Here is a 9,196-nt window from a genome sequence, read left to right as displayed (position 1 = left end):
CAATCCGGCGTATTCACCCGTTTGTGTCTCCCATTCTGGTAGATGGCTTCCGTGGGCAAGTTTTTCTTTTCTTACGAGCTGGTTCATCCATATTTTTATCATGTTTGTATCAACTTTGTCCACAGCAAGTCACTAAATGGTGGCGGAAGTGCAAGTGCAGTCACGTGATCGGAAGAAGCAGACGCTAAGCTTTTTTTCTTTTACAAAAATATACTGGAAATTTTTAGTTAATAATGCACCATACTGTTTTTAAGTGTATTTCATTTATTCTACCTCTGCCCCTCTGTTTTTTCCTCAGAAAAAATTCCTGCAACCACACTATACCACCATTTTATTGTGCATCTAATGCTGGTTTGGAACAATGGAATCAGAATGCCTGAAACTTATTTTTTAATCAATTTTATCAGTTTGCAATGTAAGAAACAAAAAAAAAAAAAAAACACTGCAACAAGCAGACTGCCAATTAACACTGTATAGTGAAAAATGTATAGTGAAAAAAGGCACTTTCACACATTTTCATTTTGTTCTTTCATTCATGGATGGGTATTTTGGGGCCTAATAACACACAAGACAACTCATTTCTCCACAAAATATTATATCCCATTAGATATTGTTCAACATTTTTAACTCATTGCCTGCAATTGACAACTATATACCCCAAATTACTGTACTTTAAAGCCGAAATGTGAAATAAGGTTGGACAACCATGTTTTTGAATAATATCAATGGCTAAACAGTTATAAGCATGTTTTCGTTTTTTTTTTTTTTTTTTCCAGATTCTTTGTTTAACCCATAGCAACGCCCTTGACAACGAAAATGCTTTTCTTCGGCAATCTTCGGAAATCTTCGGAAATTACATCACACCTAGAAGTGCGAGGGAAGTCCGCCATAGAACAGTATTGTTTGTTGCATTGCTTCTCGGTAAGATGCCACGGCGGTGTGTGGCGATGTTTTGTTCTCACTCAAACGAAAAGTTGTATGAGTGGCCAAAGGATAGCAGGGCACATAAATGGACATCTTTCGTTCGCACGAAGCGAATGAATTTCACGCCATCATCGAGTAGTGTTCTCTGCTGCAAACACTTCGAAGATGCCTGCTTCCTTAACCGGTCTGCTTATGATCAAGGATTTGCCAAAAAGTAAGTGGGATTTTTGGATAGATGACTGATGACTTTGTCAAAGCAGAGCTGCCAACTGTTGTGGAATGAACAGTATAAGGTAGCGACGTTAGCCGAAAGTTTACTCGTGGCAATCCCCGATCATGGTTGTTGTTGCGTTCGCTAGTTTAAGCGTGTTTAAATTGTGCGTCATCTACGATCTTGTCCGAAAGGGTTAATCCACTGTCAATCGGGAATAGGGTGTGGATGTGCATATAAGTGAGTCGGCGTCGCGGTAATTCACGGTCACGTTGCAGTAAGAGACACACACCACCGGTGAGTTTGTGCACATTTATTTGTATTATGTATTTCCACCTTCATGCTTCAAGCATTGCATTGCATTTGTATGGTTCGGCGTTTCTTTCACGGTGATCCCTTGATAGCCTTCTAGTTTGTGTTTTACGAGAGCCACTGACAGGTGACAACAACATGCGTGTTGCTTTTAATGTCTGGCAGCGAATCAGCGAGCGCGCAGGTCACGCAGTGAGTAATGGGAAATGTAATCTAGGGACAACACTGAAGTGGTGCTTTGTAATCTGTTCGCTTTTGTGAAAAAACTACATTTCCTCACGCCATTAGACGCCACTTCCCCGAGCCGTGTTGTATTGTTAGCTCCATGTGTTAATAAAGAAACAAATTTGTCAGCACGTCGTGTGTTCGATACATTTGTAAACAAAAAGCTCATAACAAGACACTATGCACGATCCGTTTAAGAGACGCCGGAGTAGTAGGAGGCGAGGAGGAGATCAGCGATAAGCAAAACTTCGCAATGGAATGTGGCGGCAGTCAGCTATTATTTTGTTTTTCTATTGTTGCCACAATAAAGTGGAGAAAGCCATCAACGACTCATCTCCTTCTTATTATTTTATATGCACGAGAGCTGCCGGATCTGCCAAAATGAACATGAAGTCTGATTATTATTTTTTTTAACAATGTCATCAGATAGACAAAAACATAAAATTATGTGCAAATGCCTGCATCTTCAAATCACGAAAACAATAACAGCCTATATCTTACCAATCTTGTAATCTCGATGGGTCTTGTATCCATGCCATGTCAGGTAGTCTAGGCAGATTGTTTGCATCCTGATTAGCGTCTGGCTAATACATGTTAGGTCCAACATAAAATTCCAACCTCCTCTTCTTCCTCCAATTCTTCAAAAACTTGGATCTCTACCCTTGCGCGCGATCCATCGCTTATATCGCTGTTTGAATAATTGTTTGAAGGGCTTTGTATGGTGGCCGTATGTATGGAGCTGCCATCGCTGTTCCCGGTGTGATGTATCACTTCCGGGTTCGTCCCCTTGCAGATTTGAACTTCAGAAACGCGATTATTTTGTCCAATATACAACATATAAATGATTTTTTCATGCTTTATTTGTCGGACAATGTTTAATTGTGACCCTATTTGGCATGTGAAGAAATTACTTCACATTTCTGCTTTAAATTGGAAGGACAATCCATTTTGGCAAAAAAGGACTGGAGTTCTAACGCCATCAGTGGCAGCCAATGACTTGAGGAAACACGTTTTTGTGGCCAATTTTACCCATTCAATAAATACAATTTTGAAATACATATTTCTAATCATTTGTGGATGGAACTAATACAATAAGTACATTCTGAAAGTTTCTCCCTAAGGAGTTTTATTTATTTATTATATATATTATTATTTTAAACATTAAAATTATGTCATCTATTTCTGCTGCAGGAAGAGATAGCAAGAAGCAATATATTTGTTTCCTGTTCAGTGGAAGGCACATGCAGAGTGTGTGACAGTGTAATATTGAGAGCTGGTACACTCTGAAGTTCCCATGGCTAAATATACCTATATGCTGGTAATACATCCTGTTCAACGATAAAACCTGCTTATCTTTGAACCATAATGAAGTATTTCATATTGAAAAATACCGTATTCTAAATATCATGACTTTTCAGTTGTTGTTGAAATGAATAAACTATATTAACGAGTCAAGTGAAAGAAGGCTGCAATGATGTGAGGAAATTATTGTGTCGGTGTGAGAGAAAAAGAAGGTGTTGGCTGTGGGAAAGTGGCATCACACATTTTGACAGCAGTCCCATGACTGAAACCACAGAGAGCCACCGCCACCAGTTTTTTTTTTTTTTTTTAATATGTACAGTATATAATTTTATGTTTATAATCATTGTTTGCAGCTAACAGAAACCCTCAAATTCACGATCCATCACTATTAGTTAAACTAAATAATCAATATGATGTTGATTTGAATCTATAAAAATATAGCATTGGCCTTTTGAAAGTGCATTTCCCCTGTGTTTTTTAAATGAGTTGGGACTTGAATTAGATTGAACATTAAATCAATTGATTAAATCACTCACCCTACAAAGGGTTATACTAAATGTTGAACAAAAGTAACCTGAATAAAGTGCAAAACTTCTGCCTTTAATATAGTCCCCCCCCCCCCCTATTTGTGCTGTCAGGTGTAATAACACACAGAAACAGTTAATTGATTATTATCATTATTATTTTAATTCAACCTTGATGAAAAACTTGAATTAATTCATGATATCTGTAAAAAAAAAAAAAAAAAAAATTATCGCCCAGTGCTAGTGTTCCTCTATTTATATGTCTCACTCCTTGCAGAAACAATGCATTTTTTGGACGAACTCTACACAACTGAAAAGTTCAGCATCCATGCAAACTTCTATTTTACAATTAGAATCAATTGATTTGATAAAGTTAACGACAAAACTATTTGATTAGAGTCTATAGTTATAATTCATTATTGATGCACAAATCACAGAAAACAAACCACACGCACACTTTCATTTTCAGATTACCATATGTTAGGTAAAAAGTTAGTAAAAACCTAAAACAAAGATAACTTGTTCCTTTCTCTTCTCCATCCTTTCCAAGTTTCTGGTTCTTAGAAAGACAGCTTGATGTAACCCCTTTTGCCGTAAAAGACTAACCCCCTCAATTAAACATGAACCCACCAAACCCACCAACCCGTCTCACTTTCCTGCACTCCTCTCGCTTGCTCCCCAAACAGCCCCTGGGAGAGACTAAGAAGCCCCCCACCACACTAACCACAGGGCTGCGACATGCCACACTCCTTGCACATCAAGGCTGTTGAGCACTTTTCATAGACTGCTCAGAGAAGATCTTACTTTATACCAAAATGTGTCGTGCTTTGAAAGACTGTTGTGCTTTCTTTTAGTTCACTGTTTTTATGATTTGATTTCAATCTGGGAGCGTAAGCCCATTGTATTTTTTGTAGACATCATATGGCAAATGGAAAAATGCAATTTGCTCTCCTCAGGGTCATTTCCGGTAGATCACTTCCTAATAATTTTGGGGCATTTTCAGGTCGCTTTCTTGTTAACTTGTTGTCTGCCATTGACAGCGCTAGGCATCCAATCTATTTGGACATGGAGGGTCAAATGTTCATTCCTCCCTCCCAGTCCATGATCATTACTGCAAGACCTCCCAGTTTAAATGAATTGAATGCCAGATGTTGTAAATGGCAGGCAATTTTTTGGGTCACTTTCTGTACATTTTGGGGCATTCCAAAGTTTTAAGGAATTTCCATTTGGTTCTGGGGCACTTACGGGTCTCTTTGATTTTTGGGTGACTTTCTTATCATTTTGGGGGGCTTTCAGGACACTACCTGGAGGATATTTTTTTTCTTCTTCTTTTTTTGGGGTCAAAAATCATAACCACCAATTGAGATTTTTCGCAAAGTTGAAAATAAATACCGGTAAGAGTGAATGAAACATTTTTGTGAGCGTTGAATGTGCCATTGGGAATAAATGGAGCCATAGAAAATGTATTTTGACGTTTTTGTCAGATTTTGCCAAAATTGTACTTTTTTCTCAAAAATGGCCTGACTGTATATATATTGTATATACAGTGGGGCAAATAAGTATTTAGTCAACCACTACTTGTGCAAGTTCTCCCACTTGAAAATATTGGAGAGGCGTGTAACTGTCAACATGGTTAAACCTCAACCATGAGAGACAGAATGTGGAAAAAAAACTGAAAATCACATTATTTGATTTTTAAATAATTTATTTGCAAATCATGGTGGGAAATAAGTATTTGGTCAATACGAAAAGTTAATATCAATACTTTGTTATGTACCCTTTGTTGGCAATAACGGAGGCCAAACGTTTTCTGTAACTCTTCACAAGCTTTTCACACACTGTTGCTGGTATTTTGGCCCATTCCTCCATGCAGATCTCCTCGAGAGCAGTGATGTTTTGGGGCTGTCGTTGAGCAACACGGACTTTTAACTCCCTCCGCAGATTTTCTATGGGGTTGAGACCTGGAGACTGGCTAGGCCACTCCAGGACCTTGAAATGCTTCTTACGAAGCCACTCCTTTGTTAGGATCATTGTCATACTGAAAGACCCAGCCAGGTCTCATCTTCAATGCACTAGCTGATGGAAGGAGATTTTCACTGAAAATCTCTCGATACATGGCCCCATTCATTCCTTCCTTTACGCAGATCAGTCGTCCTGGTCCCTTTGCAGAAAAACAGCCCCAAAGCATGATGTTTCCACCCCCATGCTTCACAGTGGGTATGGTGCAATTCAGTATTCTTTTTCCTCCAAACAAGAGAACCTATGTTTCTACCAAAAAGTTCTATTTTGGTTTCATCTGACCATAACACATTCTCCCAGTCCTCTTCTGGATCATCCAAATGCTCTCTAGCGAACCGCAGACGGGCCTGGACGTGTACTTTCTTCAGCATGGGGACACGTCTGGCAGTGCAGGATTTGAGTCCCTGGCGGCACATTGTGTTACTGATAGTAGCCTTTGTTACTGTGGTCCCAGCTTTCTGTCAGTCATTCACTAGGTCCCCCCGTGTGTTCTGGAATTTTTGCTCCCCGTTCTTGTTATCATTTTTATGCTACGGGGTGAGGAGGGAGTTGAAAGTCCGTGTTGCCCAACGACAACCCCAAAACATCACTGCTCTAGAGGAGATCTGCATGGAGGAATGGGCTAAAATACCAGCAACAGTGTGTGAAAAGCTCGTGAAGAGTTACAGAAAACGTTTGGCCTCCGTTATTGCCAACAATGGGTACATAACAAAGTATTGAGATGAACTTTTGATATAGACCAAATACTTATTTTCCACCATGATTTGCAAATAAATTCTTTAAAAATCAAACAATGTGATTTTCTGTTTTTTTTTTTTTTTTTCTTTCCCATATTCTGTCTCTCATGGTTGAGGTTTACCCATGTTGACAATTACAGGCCTCTCTAATATTTTCAAGTGGGCGAACTTGCACAATTAGTGGTTGACTAAATACTTATTTGCCCCACTGTGTACATATATATATACATGTATATGTATGTGTGTGTATATAAAACATTTACAAAATCAAGGCATACAAACGTTGTCAGGCCATTTTTGAGAAAAAAGTATTATATATATATATATATATATATATATATACACACTGCCAATGACTTTTCCCATTGGCAGTGTATCAAATACTTGTTCTCCCCACTGTATATACTGTATATATGTACAGTATATACAGTATATGAGCTGTTCCCCCCACAGCTATTGAACAGTGGTATGAAAAAATATCTGAAATTTTGGAATTTCTCACATTTCTGCATAAAATCATCATTAAATGTGATCTGATCTTTGTCAAAATCACACAGATGAAAAAACGGTCTGATTTAACTAAAACCACCTGAACATTTATAGGTTTTCATACTTTAATAAGGATAGCATGCAAACAGTGACAGAAGGGGGAAGGCTAAGTAAGTGAACCCTCAGCCTAAGAAGACTTAAAGAGCAATTGAAACCAATTTTTACCAAACAATTTAAGTCAGGTGTGTGCTCAATCACTGATGAGTGGTCAAAAGCTGCCCTGTTCACTATAAAACACACACATGGTAAGAATTGTCTTGATGAGGAGCATTGTCTGATGTGCTTTATGGCTCGGTCAAAAGAGCTGTCTGAAGACCTACGATCAAGGACTGTTGATTTGCATAAAGCTGGGAAAGGATACAAAACCATCTTTAAAAGTCTGGATGTCAATCGACAGTCAGAGAAGTTAAAAAAAAATAAAAAGAACGCTAGGGTGTCTGCTAAAGACTTACAGAAATCACTGGCACAGTCCAATATCTCTGTACACACATCAACTGTATGTAAAACTATAGCCAAAAATGGTTTTCATGGGAGGACTACACGGAGGTAGCCACTGCTGTTTAAAAAAAAAAAAAAAAAAAAACCTTGTTGCTCGTTAAATGTTTGTAAAATGGCACTTGGACACGCCACAGGAGTTTTGTCAAAATATTTTGTGGACTGATAAAACCAAAGTTGAATTGTTTGGGAGTAACGCACAACATCATGTGTAGAGGAAAAATGGAACAGCTCACCAACATCAACACCTCATCCCTACTGTGAAGCATGTTGGCGGGAGCATCATGATTTGGGGCGGTTTAGCTGCCTCAGGGCCTGGACAACTTGCAATCATTAATGGAAGAATGAATTGAAAAGTTTATCAAGATGTTTTGCAGGAAAACCTGAGGTCATCTGTCAGACAGTTGAAGCTAAAAAGAGGATAGATACTGCAACAAGACAATGATCCAAAACAGAATTAAATCAAGTTCAGAATCGTTTCGGAAGAACACAATAAACGTTTTGGAGTGGCCAAGTCGAACTCCAGACTTGAACCTAATTGAGATGCTGTGGCATGACCTGAAGACAGCGATTCATGCCAGACATCCCAGGAATCTGACTGAACTACAGTAGTTTTGTAGAGAAGAATGGGCCAAGATTAGTCCTGATCGATGTGCCAGACTGATCTGCAGCTAAAGCATATATGTCTAAAGTCCGGCCTGGGGGCCAAATGCAGCCCGTGGTCAAATTTCATCCGGCCCCCAGCCTCTGTCATAAGATCAATAACGTCAGGCCCGCACACAGACTTAATAAATTGGTCAGCAGTACTGCTACCAGCATATGAAGTAGCTTACACACTAAATGCTGCTCCTCATTTACCCACTTAAAGGCAGCAGCACGTTAGGCAACATTACCCCGTGTGACGCTTTATTCCCAATTTTCTAAAATGACGACAATCAACAAAAGAAAGACGGCCGACGCTTAAAGGATAGATGGAAATTGGACTATTTCTTCACTAAAATACGCAACAACGGTGTCTGCCTCATTTGCAAAGAGACAGTCGCTGTTTTTAAAGAGTTCAATGTGAGGCGATATTACCTAACAAGACACGTTGACATGTACGACAAGATTACAGGGAAAGATAAGTAGCGAGAAATTGACGCAACTTGAAGCTAATTTAATTTTACAGCAGTATTTCATAAGAGTCCGAGAAAGAAAGAAAATGCCACAAAGGCTAGTTGCAAGATTATTGAAATTATTAATTTAAAAAAATTATAAAGCAAATGTGACACACAGAATGGCTTGCTAAAATTTGCTTAAATATATTGTTCTATGTTAAGGACGTCAGCCAAGGTCGGCCCCCCACATTTTTACCACATGAAATCTGGCCCCATTTGCAAAAAGTTTGGACACCCCTGAACTAAAGGAAGCGTCTGGTTGAAATGATTGCTGCCAAAGTGGGGGGTTACAAAATATTAAATGTGATGGTTCACTTCCTTATTTTTCACCCTTCTGTCATTGTTTGCATACTATCCTCATTAAAATATGAAGACCTATAAATGTTTGGGTGGTTTTAGTTAAAGCACACACTTTTTTTCATCTGTGTGATTTTGACAAAAATCAAATCATATTTGATGGTGATTTTATGCAGAAATGTGAGAAATTACAAAACGTTCAGATACCTTTTCATACCACTGTAGCTTTATAACCAAAGCATTAAAGACTCATCCTTACAAACTTTGCAACAAAATTAGATCAAATAAATGCCCCATATTTTGTGTTTAAAAAATGTGCACTGCCAACATTTAAAAAGTTAAGGGGAAAATAGTTATAAATTGACAACTTTTTTAGTTATTATTTTCAAACAGGGATGTATAATCTTTTCAAAAACACATTCAGACTTCTATGTGTCTTCCGCA

Source organism: Corythoichthys intestinalis, chromosome 16 (genome assembly GCF_030265065.1).
Source record: "Corythoichthys intestinalis isolate RoL2023-P3 chromosome 16, ASM3026506v1, whole genome shotgun sequence".
Taxonomy (NCBI): Eukaryota; Metazoa; Chordata; class Actinopteri; order Syngnathiformes; family Syngnathidae; genus Corythoichthys; species Corythoichthys intestinalis.
Note: the sequence above shows the minus strand (reverse complement) of the source record.